The following is a 14,769-nucleotide window of genomic DNA, read 5'->3' as shown; positions in this document are numbered from 1 at the left end:
GAAACCTACCCTGAAACAGGAAGACACCTACCCTGGAACAGGAGGACACCTACCCTGGAACAGGAAGACACCTACCCTGAAACAGGAAGACACCTACCCTGGAACAGGAAGACACCTACCCTGAAACAGGAAGACACCTACCCTGGAACAGGAAGACACCTACCCTGAACCAGGAAGACACCTACCCTGGAACAGGAGGACACCTACCCTGAAACAGGAAGACACCTACCCTGGAACAGGAAGACACCTACCCTGGAACAGGAAGACACCTACCCTGAAACAGGAAGACACCTACCCTGGAACAGGAAGACACCTACCCTGGAACAGGAAGACACCTACCCTGGAACAGGAAGACACCTACCCTGAACCAGGAAGACAACTACCCTGGAACAGGAGGACACCTACCCTGGAACAGGAAGACACCTACCCTGGAACAGGAAGACACCTACCCGAAACAGGAAGACACCTACCCTGGAACAGGAAGACACCTACCCTGAACCAGGAAGACACCTACCCTGGAACAGGAAGACACCTACCCTGGAACAGGAAGACACCTACCCTGAAACAGGAAGACACCTACCCTGGAACAGGAAGACACCTACCCTGAACCAGGAAGACACCTACCCTGGAACAGGAGGACACCTACCCTGGAACAGGAAGACACCTACCCTGGAACAGGAAGACACCTACCCTGAACCAGGAAGACACCTACCCTGGAACAGGAGGACACCTACCCTGAACCAGGAAGACACCTACCCTGGAACAGGAAGACACCTACCCTGGAACAGGAAGACACCTACCCTGAAACAGGAAGACACCTACCCTGGAACAGGAAGACACCTACCCTGAAACAGGAAGACACCTACCCTGAACCAGGAAGACACCTACCCTGGAACAGGAGGACACCTACCCTGAACCAGGAAGACACCTACCCTGGAACAGGAAGTCACCTACCCTGGAACAGGAAGATACCTACCCTGGAACAGGAAGACACCTACCCTGAACCAGGAAGACACCTACCCTGAACCAGGAAGACACCTACCCTGGAACAGGAAGACACCTACCCTGGAACAGGAAGACACATACCCTGAAACAGGAAGACACCTACCCTGGAACAGGAAGACACCTACCCTGGAACAGGAAGACACCTACCCTGGAACAGGAAGACACATACCCTGAAACAGGAAGACACCTACCCTGGAACAGGAAGACACCTACCCTGGAACAGGAAGACACCTACCCTGAAACAGTAAGACACCTACCCTGGAACAGGAAGACACCTACCCTGGAACAGGAAGACACCTACCCTGAAACAGGAAGACACCTACCCTGGAACAGGAAGACACATACCCTGAAACAGGAAGACACCTACCCTGAACCAGGAAGACACCTACCCTGGAACAGGAAGTCACCTACCCTGGAACAGGAAGATACCTACCCTGGAACAGGAAGTCACCTACCCTGGAACAGGAAGATACCTACCCTGGAACAGGAAGACACCTACCCTGAACCAGGAAGACACCTACCCTGAACCAGGAAGACACCTACGCAGGAACAGGAAGACACCTACCCTGGAACAGGAAGACACCTACCCTGGAACAGGAAGACACCTACCCTGAAACAGGAAGACACCTACCCTGAACCAGGAAGACACCTACCCTGGAACAGGAAGACACCTACCCTGGAACAGGAAGACACCTACCCTGGAACAGGAAGACACCTACCCTGGAACAGGAAGACACCTACCCTGAACCAGGAAGACACCTACCCTGGAACAGGAAGACACCTACCCTGAACCAGGAAGACACCTACCCTGAACCAGGAAGACACCTACCCTGAACCAGGAAGACACCTACCCTGAACCAGGAAGACACCTACCCTGGAACAGGAAGACACCTACCCTGGAACAGGAAGACACCTACCCTGGAACAGGAAGACACCTACCCTGGAACAGGAAGACACCTACCCTGAAACAGGAAGACACCTACCCTGAACCAGGAAGACACCCACCCTGGAACAGGAAGACACCTACCCTGGAACAGGAAGACACCTACCCTGGAACAGGAAGACACCTACCCTGGAACAGGAAGACACCTACCCTGAACCAGGAAGACACCTACCCTGGAACAGGAAGACACCTACCCTGGAACAGGAAGACACCTACCCTGGAACAGGAAGACACCTACCCTGAAACACTACTCCCTGGCTGCGGGAGGCATTCTGTGGGAACTTCAACAGGAAGACACCTACCCTGAAACAGGAAGACACCTACCCTGAACCAGGAAGATACCTACCCTGGAACAGGAAGACACCTACCCTGGAACAGGAAGACACCTACCCTGAAACAGGAAGACACCCACCCTGGAACAGGAAGACACCTACCCTGGAACAGGAAGACACCTACCCTGAACCAGGAAGACACCTACCCTGAAACAGGAAGACACCTACCCTGGAACAGGAAGACACCTACCCTGAAACAGGAAGACACCTACCCTGAAACACTACTCCCTGGCTGCGGGAGGCATTCTGTGGGAACTTCAACAGGAAGACACCTACCCTGAAACAGGAAGACACCTACCCTGAACCAGGAAGATACCTACCCTGGAACAGGAAGACACCTACCCTGGAACAGGAAGACACCTACCCTGGAACACTACTCCCTGGCTGTGGGAGGCGTTCTGTGGGAACTTCAACAGGAAGACACCTACCCTGGAACAGGAAGACACCTACCCTGAAACAGGAAGACACCTACCCTGAACCAGGAAGACACCTACCCTGAACCAGGAAGACACCTACCCTGAACCAGGAAGACACCTACCCTGAACCAGGAAGACACCTACCCTGGAACAGGAAGACACCTACCCTGAACCAGGAAGATACCTACCCTGGAACAGGAAGACACCTACCCTGGAACAGGAAGACACCTACCCTGAAACAGGAAGACACCTACCCTGGAACAGGAAGACACCTACCCTGGAACAGGAAGACACCTACCCTGAAACAGGAAGACACCTACCCTGAAACACTACTCCCTGGCTGCGAGAGGCATTCTGTAGGAACTTCAACAGGAAGACACCTACCCTGGAACAGGAAGACACCTACCCTGGAACACTACTCCCTGGCTGCGAGAGGCATTCTGTAGGAACTTCAACAGGAAGAAACCTACCCTGAAAAAGGAAGACACCTACCCTGGAACACTACTCCCTGGCTGCGAGAGGCATTCTGTAGGAACTTCAACAGGAAGAAACCTACCCTGAAAAAGGAAGACACCTACCCTGGAACAGGAAGACACCTACCCTGGAACACTACTCCCTGGCTGCGAGAGGCATTCTGTAGGAACTTCAACAGGAAGGGCTTCAGGACCTCAGAGCAGCGATGGAACGCAGTCAGGATGTAAAGCAACCTCCAGCCACGCTGACAACTGTCCCTAAAGGTTAGAGGTTCAAGGTTAGAGGTCAGAGTCAGAGGTCAGGATTAGAGTTAGAGGTCAGGGGTTAGAGGTCAGGGGTTAGAGGTCAGGGGTTAAAGGTCAGTGATTAGAGTTATGGTCTTACAGTTTAGAACTGGTGTTTCCTGTAATCTGTTTGAGGTTTTGACTGTAGGGTCAGGGGTCAGAGGTCAGTGGCTAGAGTTAGGGTCTTACAATTTAGAACTGGTGTATCCTGTAATCTGTTTGAGGTGTTGACAGTAGGGTCAGAGGTCAGGGGTTAGAGTTAGGGTCTTACGGTTTAGAGCTGGTGTTTCCTGTAATCTGTTTGAGGATTTGACAGTAGGCTTCATCCTTCATCAGACCAAACTGTCCAATCAGCTAGAGAGAGGGAGAGCACACACATCACACAGACGCCGGAAACATAACACAAAACCACCAACTGTTGACGGCGTGGGTGTTACCTTCAGGAAGGTGTTGACTACTTCTTGTTCTGTCAGGCCCTTCAGGGGGTGGTCTCCCATAAAACGCATGACCGCTATGAACATGACATAGCAGGACGTAGTAGGACATGACATACCATGACTTAACATAACGGCCCATGACATGAAATGACATGAAAAAGGCAAAAAATGACATAGCACGACAAAGCATGGGCATAGCATGACATAGTGTGATATATAACTTACATAGGAAGATGTCTGTAGCCACTCTGTTCATAGCAGGATCAGTGAACTCTATCAGAGATTCAGACAGTGGAGACTGGGGGGGGAGATATAATGGAACTCTATCAGAGATTCAGACAGTGGAGACTGGGGGGGGGGGATATAATGGAACTCTATCAGAGATTCAGACAGTGGAGACTGGGGGAGGGGAGATATAATGGAACTCTATCAGAGATTCAGACAGTGGAGACTGGGGGGGGGAGATATAATGGAACTCTATCAGAGATTCAGACAGTGGAGACTGGGGGGATATAATGGAACTCTATCAGAGATTCAGACAGTGGAGACTGGGGGGGGGGATATAATGGAACTCTATCAGAGATTCAGACAGTGGAGACTGGGTGGGGGAGATATAATGGAACTCTATCAGAGATTCAGACAGTGGAGACTGGGGGGAGAGATATAATGGAACTCTATCAGAGATTCAGACAGTGGAGAATGGGGGGGTATAATTGAACTCTATCAGAGATTCAGACAGTGGAGAATGGGGGAGATATAATGGAACTCTATCAGAGATTCAGACAGTGGAGACTGGGGGAGAGATATAATGGAACTCTATCAGAGATTCAGACAGTGGAGACTGGGGGGGATATAATGGAACTATCAGAGATTCAGACAGTGGAGACTGGGGGAGATATAATGGAACTCTATCAGAGATTCAGACAGTGGAGACTGGGGGGGAGATATAATGGAACTCTATCAGAGATTCAGACAGTGGAGACTGGGGGGAGATATAATGGAACTCTATCAGAGATTCAGACAGTGGAGACTGGGGGGGGGGAGATATAATGGAACTCTATCAGAGATTCAGACAGTGGAGACTGGGGGGGGAGATATAATGGAGCTCTATCAGAGATTCAGACAGTGGAGACTGGGGGGGAGATATAATGGAACTCTATTAGAGATTCAGACAGTGGAGACTGGGGGAGATATAATGGAACTCTATCAGAGATTCAGACAGTGGAGACTGGGGGGAGATATAATGGAACTCTATCAGAGATTCAGACAGTGGAGACTGGGGGGGAGATATAATGGAACTCTATTAGAGATTCAGACAGTGGAGACTGGGGGAGATATAATGGAACTCTATCAGAGATTCAGACAGTGGAGACTGGGGGGAGATATAATGGAACTCTATCAGAGATTCAGACAGTGGAGACTGGGGGGGGGGGATATAATGGAACTCTATCAGAGATTCAGACAGTGGAGACTGGGGGGAGATATAATGGAACTCTATCAGAGATTCAGACAGTGGAGACTGGGGGGGAGATATAATGGAACTCTATCAGAGATTCAGACAGAGGAGACTGGGGGGAGATATAATGGAACTCTATCAGAGATTCAGACAGTGGAGACTGGGGGGGGGGAGATATAATGGAACTCTATCAGAGATTCAGACAGTGGAGACTGGGGGGGAGATATAATGGAACTCTATCAGAGATTCAGACAGTGGAGACTGGGGGGGAGATATAATGGAACTCTATCAGAGATTCAGACAGTGGAGACTGGGGGGAGATATAATGGAACTCTATCAGAGATTCAGACAGTGGAGACTGGGGGGGGAGATATAATGGAACTCTATCAGAGATTCAGACAGTGGAGACTGGGGGGGAGATATAATGGAACTCTATCAGAGATTCAGACAGTGGAGACTGGGGGGGAGATATAATGGAACTCTATCAGAGATTCAGACAGTGGAGACTGGGGGGGAAGATATAATGGAACTATAGTTAAAACTACTTAAGGCTTATGAGAGGTATAATACAACAGTTAGGGTGTTATAATGTGTTATAATGTGTTATAATGTGTTATAATGTGTTATAATGTGTTACCTTGGAGAGCTTGATGTGTTATAATGTGTTATAATGTGTTATAATGTGTTACCTTGGAGAGCTTGATGTGTTACAATGTGTTATGATGTATTATAATGTGTTATAATGTGTTATAATGTGTTATAATGTGTCATAATGTGTTATAATCTGTTACCATGGAGAACCTGTTGTGTTATAATGTATTATAATGTGTTATAATGTATTATAATGTGTTATAATGTGTTATAATGTGTTATAATGTGTCATAATGTGTTATAATCTGTTACCATGGAGAACCTGATGTATTATAATGTGTTACCTTGGTGAACCTGACCATTTCAAAGGGATCTCTGGTATCTTTGGGCTTCTTGGACTTCACAGAGGCCCTGTGGGGAGGAACCACAGATAAACACTCACTTCTGAGGGACACAGTGGAAGGTGTTTGAGTGGTGTGTGTGTTTGATGTGTGTGTGTGTGTGTGGTGTGTGTGTTTGATGTGTGTGTGTGTTTGATGTGTGTGTGAGTGGTGTGTGTGTGTTGTATGGTGTATGTGTGCTTACCCCTTAGCAGCCGGTTGTCTGAAGTATTTCTTTGCGAACTCCACCATATCGTATCGCGTGTCCTGCAGAACGCTCTCGTCGATCTCTAGGACCTCATCAAACCCCTCCTAAACCACAGCAACATGTATAAAGTAGTACAGTAGTACAGAACGCTCTCGTCCACCTCTAGGACCTCATCAAACCCCTCCTAAACCACAGCAACATCTATACAGTAGTACAGAACGCTCTCGTCAACCTCTAGGACCTAATCAAACCCCTCCTAAACCACAGCAACATGTATACAGTAGTACAGTAGTACAGTAGTACAGAACGCTCTCGTCGACGTCTAGGACCTCATCAAACCCCTCCTAACTCACAGCAACATGTAAACAGTAGTACAGTAGTACAGAACGCTCTCGTCGACCTCTAGGACCTCATCAAACCAATCCTAACTCACAGCAACATGTATACAGTAGTACAGTAGTACAGAACGCTCTCGTCGATCTCTAGGACCTCATCAAACCCCTCCTAACTCACAGCAACATGTATACAGTAGTACAGAACGCTCTCGTCAACCTCTAGGACCTCATCAAACCCCTCCTAAACCACAGCAACATGTATGCAGTAGTACAGTAGTACAGAACGCTCTCGTCAACCTCTAGGACCTCATCAAACCCCTCCTAAACCACAGCAACATGTATACAGTAGTACAGTAGTACAGAACGCTCTCGTCGATCTCTAGGACCTCATCAAACCACTCCTAAACCACAGCAACATGTATACAGTAGTACAGTAGTACAGAACGCTCTCGTCGACCTCTAGGACCTCATCAAACCAATCCTAACTCACAGCAACATGTATACAGTAGTACAGTAGTACAGAACGCTCTCGTCGATCTCTAGGACCTCATCAAACCCCTCCTAACTCACAGCAACATGTATACAGTAGTACAGAACGCTCTCGTCAACCTCTAGGACCTCATCAAACCCCTCCTAAACCACAGCAACATGTATGCAGTAGTACAGTAGTACAGAACGCTCTCGTCAACCTCTAGGACCTCATCAAACCCCTCCTAAACCACAGCAACATGTATACAGTAGTACAGTAGTACAGAACGCTCTCGTCGATCTCTAGGACCTCATCAAACCACTCCTAAACCACAGCAACATGTATACAGTAGTACAGTAGTACAGAACGCTCTCGTCAACATCTAGGACCTCATCAAAACCCTCCTAAACCACAGCAACATGTATACAGTAGTACAGTAGTACAGAACGCTCTCGTCAACCTCTAGGACCTCATCAAACCCCTCCTAAACCACAGCAACATGTATACAGTAGTACAGAACGCTCTCGTCAACCTCTAGGACCTCATCAAACCCCTCCTAAACCACAGCAACTTGTATACAGTAGTACAGAACGCTCTCGTCGACCTCTAGGAACTCACCAAACCCTTCCTAAACCACAGCAACATGTATACAGTAGTACAGAACGCTCTCGTCGATGTCTAGGACCTCATCAAACCCCTCCTAAACCACAGCAACATGTATACAGTAGTACAGAACGCTTTCGTCGACGTCTAGGACCTCATCAAACCCCTCCTAACTCACAGCAACATGTATACAGTAGAACAGTAGTACAGAACGCTCTCGTCGACGTCTAGGACCTCATCAAACCCCTCCTAAACCACAGCAACATGTATACAGTAGAACTAGTACAGAACGCTCTCGTCAACCTCTAGGACCTCATCAAACCCCTCCTAAACCACAGCAACTTGTATACAGTAGTACAGAACGCTCTCATCGACCTCTAGGAACTCATCAAACCCTTCCTAAACCACAGCAACATGTATACAGTAGTACAGAACGCTCTCGTCGATGTCTAGGACCTCATCAAACCCCTCCTAAACCACAGCAACATGTATACAGTAGTACAGAACGCTCTCGTCGACCTCTAGGACCTCATCAAACCCCTCCTAACTCACAGCAACATGTATACAGTAGTACAGTAGTACAGAACGCTCTCGTCGATCTCTAGGACCTCATCAAACCCCTCCTAAACCACAGCAACATGTATAGAGTAGTACAGTAGTACAGAACGCTCTCGTCGACGTCTAGGACCTCATCAAACCCCTCCTAAACCACAGCTACATGTATACAGTAGTACAGTAGTACAGAACGCTCTCGTCGACATCTAGGACCTCATCAAACCCCTCCTAAACCACAGCAACATGTATACAGTAGTACAGTAGTACAGAACGCTCTCGTCGATCTCTAGGACCTCATCAAACCCCTCCTAACTCACAGCAACATGTATACAGTAGTACAGTAGTACAGAACGCTCTCGTCGACCTCTAGGACCTCATCAAACCCCTCCTAAACCACAGCAACATGTATACAGTAGTACAGAACGCTCTCGTCGACCTCTAGGAACTCATCAAACCCCTCCTAACTCACAGCAACATGTATACAGTAGTACAGTAGTACAGAACGCCCTCGTCGACGTCTAGGACCTCATCAAACCCCTCCTAACTCACAGCAACATGTATACAGTAGTACAGAACGCTCTCGTCGACGTCTAGCACCTCATCAAACCCCTCCTAAACCACAGCAACATGTATAGTACAGTGGTACAGTGGTACAGTATACTAGTACAGTAGTTCAGTAGTATAGTAGTTTAGCAGTATATTAGTACAGTAGTACAGTAGTATAGTAGTACAATAGTATAGTAGTATAGTAGTACAGTAGTACAGTAGTATAGTAGTTTAGCAGTATATTAGTACAGTAGTACAGTAGTATAGAAGTATAGTAGTATAGTAGTATCGTAGTACAGTAGTATAGTAGTTTAGCAGTATATTAGTACAGTAGTACAGTAGTATACTAGTTCAATAGTATCGCAGTACAGTGGTATACTAGTACAGTGGTACAGCGTTTGTGTGTACAGTACTACAGTGTGTGGGTAAAGTACTACATTGTGTGTATCAGTGGGTACCTCCAGGGTGGGGTCTATCTCCTGTACTACAGTGTGTGTATCAGTGTGTACCTCCAGGGTGGGGTCTATCTGGTGTACTACAGTGTGTGTATCAGTGTGTACCTCCAGGGTGGGGTCTATCTCCTGTACTACAGTGTGTGTATCAGTGTGTACCTCCAGGGTGGGGTCTATCTGGTGTACTACAGTGTGTGTATCAGTGTGTACCTCCAGGGTGGGGTCTATCTGGTGTACTACAGTGTGTGTATCAGTGTGTACCTCCAGGGTGGGGTCTATCTGGTGTACTACAGTGTGTGTATCAGTGTGTACCTCCAGGGTGGGGTCTATCTGGTGTACTACAGTGTGTGTATCAGTGTGTACCTCCAGGGTGGGGTCTATCTGGTGTACTACAGTGTGTGTATCAGTGTGTACCTCCAGGGTGGGGTCTATCTCCTGTACTACAGTGTGTGTATCAGTGTGTACCTCCAGGGTGGGGTCTATCTGGTGTACTACAGTGTGTGTATCAGTGTGTACCTCCAGGGTGGGGTCTATCTGGTCTACTACAGTGTGTGTATCAGTGTGTACCTCCAGGGTGGGGTCTATCTGGTGTACTACAGTGTGTGTATCAGTGTGTACCTCCAGGGTGGGGTCTATCTCCTGTACTACAGTGTGTGTATCAGTGTGTACCTCCAGGGTGGGGTCTATCTGGTGTACTACAGTGTGTGTATCAGTGTGTACCTCCAGGGTGGGGTCTATCTCCTGTACTACAGTGTGTGTATCAGTGTGTACCTCCAGGGTGGGGTCTATCTGGTGTACTACAGTGTGTGTATCATTGTGTACCTCCAGGGTGGGGTCTATCTCCTGTACTACAGTGTGTGTATCAGTGTGTACCTCCAGGGTGGGGTCTATCTCGTAAGCGGCCGCGCTGGACGCCACGGCCACAGCCATTGCTGATGTCACGGCAACCCGCCCTGCTCCTCCTTTAAGCTCCGCCCTGCGGTCGACCGGGAGGGACAGGAAGTCAGGGGCGGCGACGGGACGGACACAATCTGTCGGGAACGCCCCTGCACGACCAAACACCCCTCCAAACTTCCAACCTGGTAGAAAACAGACAGGGGAAACACACACAGGAGAGACGGATGGAGAGATGAGGTGGTGGAAGAGGAGAGAGATGAGGTGGAGGAAGAGGAGAGAGATGAGGTGGAGGAAGAGGAGAGAGATGAGGTGGAGGAAGAGGGGAGCGATGAGGTGGAGGAAGAGGAGAGAGATGAGGTGGAGGAAGAGGAGAGAGATGAGGTGGAGGAAGAGGAGAGAGATGAGGTGGAGGAAGAGGAGAGAGATGAGGTGGAGGAAGAGGAGAGAGATGAGGTGGAGGAAGAGGAGAGAGATGAGGTTGAGGAAGAGGGGAGAGAGGTGAGGTGGAGGAAGAGGAGAGAGATGAGGTGGAGGAAGAGGAGAGAGATGAGGTGGAGGAAGAGGAGAGAGATGAGGTTGAGGAAGAGGGGAGAGAGGTGAGGTGGAGGAAGAGGAGAGAGATGAGGTGGAGGAAGAGGAGAGAGAGATGAGGTGGAGGAAGAGGAGAGAGATGAGGTGGAGGAAGAGGAGAGAGATGAGGTGGAGGAAGAGGAGAGAGGTGAGGTGGAGGAAGAGGAGAGAGAGATGAGGTGGAGGAAGAGGAGAGAGATGAGGTGGAGGAAGAGGGAGAGAGATGAGGTACAGGAAGAGGGGAGAGAGGTGAGGTGGAGGAAGAGGAGAGAGATGAGGTGGAGGAAGAGGAGAGAGATGAGGTGGAGGAAGAGGAGAGAGATGAGGTGGAGGTAGAGGAGAGAGATGAGGTGGAGGTAGAGGAGAGAGATAAGGTGGAGGAAGAGGAGAGAGGTGAGGTGGAGGAAGAAGAGAGAGATGAGGTGGAGGAAGAGGAGAGAGATGAGGTGAAGGAGGAGGAGAGAGATGAGGTGGAGGAAGAGGAGAGAGATGAGGTGGAGGAAGAGGAGAGAGATGAGGTGAAGGAGGAGGAGAGAGATGAGGTGGAGGAAGAGGAGAGAGATGAGGTGGAGGAAGAGGAGAGAGATGAGGTGGAGGAAGAGGAGAGAGGTGAGGTGGATGAAGAGGAGAGAGAGATGAGGTGGAGGAAGAGGAGAGAGATGAGGTGGAGGAAGAGGGAGAGAGATGAGGTGAAGGAAGAGGGAGAGATGAGGTGGAGGAAGAGGAGAGAGGTGAGGTGGAGGAAGAGGAGAGAGATGAGGTGGAGGAAGAGGAGAGAGATGAGGTGAAGGAAGAGGAGAGAGATGAGGTGAAGGAAGAGGAGAGAGATGAGGTGAAGGAAGAGGAGAGAGATGAGGTGAAGGAAGAGGAGAGAGATGAGGTGGAGGAAGAGGAGAGAGATGAGGTGGAGGAAGAGGAGAGAGATGAGGTGAAGGAAGAGGAGAGAGATGATGTGAAGGAAGAGGAGAGAGATGAGGTGAAGGAAGAGGAGAGAGATGAGGTGAAGGAAGAGGAGAGAGATGAGGTGGAGGAAGAGGAGAGAGATGAGGTGAAGGAAGAGGAGAGAGATGAGGTAGAGGAAGAGGAGAGAGATGAGGTGGAGGAAGAGGAGAGAGATGAGGTGGAGGAAGAGGAGAGAGATGAGGTGAAGAAAGAGGAGAGAGCTGAGGTGGAGGAAGAGGGGAGAGATGAGGTGGAGGAAGAGGAGAAATAGATGAGATGAAAGAAGAGGAGAGAGATGAGGTGGAGGAAGAGAAGAGAGAGATGTCGTCTCACCAAAGTCTGGCGTGTCTCTCTTCATCTCCTCCAGAAACATCACCTTCTTCCTCACAACAGAGCCGTAGCTGTATCCTGTAACACACACACACACACACACACACACACACACACACACACACACACACACACACACACACACACACACACACACACACACACAGAGTTATAGTTAGAGGACGTATGTGTGTAGGGCTGTGATGTCATCAGTGTGTATGGGGGAGGAGGCGGGGCTCACCCTTTTCCAGTCCTTCCGTGACCTGCAGCCTGATGATGTCACCTTTATGGAAAGCGAGCAGAGGACGCTCGTCTGTCACAAAGTTACGCTCTGCTACCACATACTCAGAGTCCTGGAAGAGGAGGAGGGGAGAGGGGGAGGGCGGAATAGGAGGCGGGAGAGGGGGAGGGCGGAATAGGAGGAGGGAGAGGGGGAGGAGGGGGAGAGGAGGAGGGAGAGGGGAGGGCGGAATAGGAGGAGGGAGAGGGGGAGGAGGGGAGAGGAGGAGGGAGAGGGGGAGGGTGGAATAGGAGGAGGGAGAGGGGGAGGAGGAGGGAGAGGGGGAGGGTGGAATAGGAGGAGGGAGAGGGGGGGGGAGGGGAGAGGAGGAGGGGAGAGGGGGGGGGGGCGGAATAGGAGGAGGGAGAGGGGGAGGAGGGGAGAGGAGGGAGGGAGAGGGGGAGGGGCGGAATAGGAGGAGGGAGAGGGGGAGGAGGGGGAGAGGGAGGAGGGAGAGGGGAGGGCGGAATAGGAGGAGGGAGAGGGGGAGGAGGGGAGAGGAGGAGGGAGAGGGGAGGGGTGTAATAGGAGGAGGGAGAGGGGGAGGAGGAGGGAGAGGGGGAGGAGGGGAGAGGAGGAGGGAGAGGGGGGGGGGGCGGAATAGGAGGAGGAGGGAGAGGGGGAGGAGGGGGAGAGGAGGAGGGAGAGGGGGAGGGTGGAATAGGAGGAGGGAGAGGAGGAGGAGGAGGGAGAGGGGGAGGGTGGAATAGGAGGAGGAGGAAGAGGGAGGGGCGGAATAGGAGGAGGGAGAGGGGGGAGGAGGAGGGAGAGGGGGAGGGGAGGAGGGAGAGGGGGAGGAGGGAGGGAGGGGAGGAGGGAGAGGGGGAGGGGAGGGGAGAGGGAGGAGGGAGAGGGGGAGGAGGGGAGAGGAGGGGAGAGGGGGGAGGAGGGGGAGAGGGAGGAGGGGCGGAATAGGAGGAGGAGGGAGAGGGGGAGGGGAGGGGAGGAGGAGGGAGAGGGGGAGGGAGGGGGAGAGGAGGGAGGGAGAGGGGGATTAGGATGAGGAGGGAGAGGGGGAGGGGAGGAGGAGGGGGAGGGAGGGGAGGAGGAGGAGGGAGAGGGGGAGGAGGGGAGAGAGGAGGAGGGTGGAATAGGAGGAGGGAGAGGGGAGGGAGGAGGAGGAGGGAGAGGGGGAGGGAGGGGAGAGGAGGAGGGTGGAATAGGAGGAGGGAGAGGGGGAGGGGAGGAGGAGGAGGGAGAGGGGGAGGAGGGGAGAGGAGGAGGGAGAGGGGGGATTAGGATGAGGAGGGAGAGGGGGAGGGGGGAGGAGGAGGGGGGAGGAGGGGGGGAGGGAGGAGGGAGGGAGGGGGAGGAGGGGAGGAGGAGGGAGGGAGAGGGGGAGGGGGGAGAGGAGGAGGGAGAGGGGGAGGAGGGGGAGAGGAGGAGGGAGAGGGGGGAGGGGCGGAATAGGAGGAGGGAGAGGGGGAGGAGGAGGGAGAGGGGGAGGAGGGGGAGAGGAGGAGGGAGAGGGGGAGGGGGCGGAATAGGAGGAGGGAGGGGGGGGGAGGAGGGGAGAGGAGGAGGGAGGGAGAGGGGGGGAGGGTGGAATAGGAGGAGGGAGAGGAGGAGGAGGAGGGAGAGGGGGAGGGGTGGAATAGGAGGAGGGAGGAAGAGGGGGAGGGGCGGAATAGGAGGAGGGAGAGGGGGAGGAGGAGGGAGAGGGGGAGGAGGAGGGAGAGGGGGAGGAGGGGAGAGGGAGGAGGGGAGGGGGAGGAGGGGAGAGGAGGAGGGAGAGGGGGAGGAGGGGAGAGGAGGGAGAGGGGGAGGAGGGGAGAGGAGGAGGGCGGAATAGGAGGAGGGAGAGGGGGAGGGGAGGAGGAGGAGGGAGAGGGGGAGGAGGGGAGAGGAGGAGGGAGAGGGGGATTAGGATGAGGAGGGAGAGGGGGAGGAGGGGAGGAGGAGGAGGGAGAGGGGGGGTAATTTATATTTCCGATAACAAAACAACAAATCCACTCATCAGAGGTATTAAATGGCAGAGCCACATCCCGTCCTTTGATAAACTTCATGTTTATGGCTGTTCATCCTTGCTCTGGTTGCTCGGTAACGAGTGTTTATGCAAAACTTGGCTACTAACAAAAGACACAGTTTTGCAAAAATTACCAAATGTAATGTTTTTTTTGCATTTCCCACAGAACTAAAGCTGTCGGAGGATGGTACAACATTTACGTTTATATTCAGACATTGTAAAACACAGGAACCCTGGATAGATGGCAACATGTAGCGTTAGTATTTAGTATTGTGTTTCTAGTAGTGTGTTAGTATTT

At 51.5% G+C, this 14,769-nt stretch overlaps 1 pseudogene; it reads right to left on the bottom strand.

The window, feature by feature from the left end:
* The window catches only part of LOC135537285 (unconventional myosin-XV-like), a 140,287-nt pseudogene that overhangs the window by 32,801 nt on the left and 92,717 nt on the right, over positions 1-14,769 (bottom strand).

The sequence above is a fragment of the Oncorhynchus masou genome, unplaced genomic scaffold (genome assembly GCF_036934945.1).
Source record: "Oncorhynchus masou masou isolate Uvic2021 unplaced genomic scaffold, UVic_Omas_1.1 unplaced_scaffold_744, whole genome shotgun sequence".
Taxonomy (NCBI): Eukaryota; Metazoa; Chordata; class Actinopteri; order Salmoniformes; family Salmonidae; genus Oncorhynchus; species Oncorhynchus masou.
Note: the sequence above shows the minus strand (reverse complement) of the source record. Positions and strands in the feature narration are given on the sequence as shown.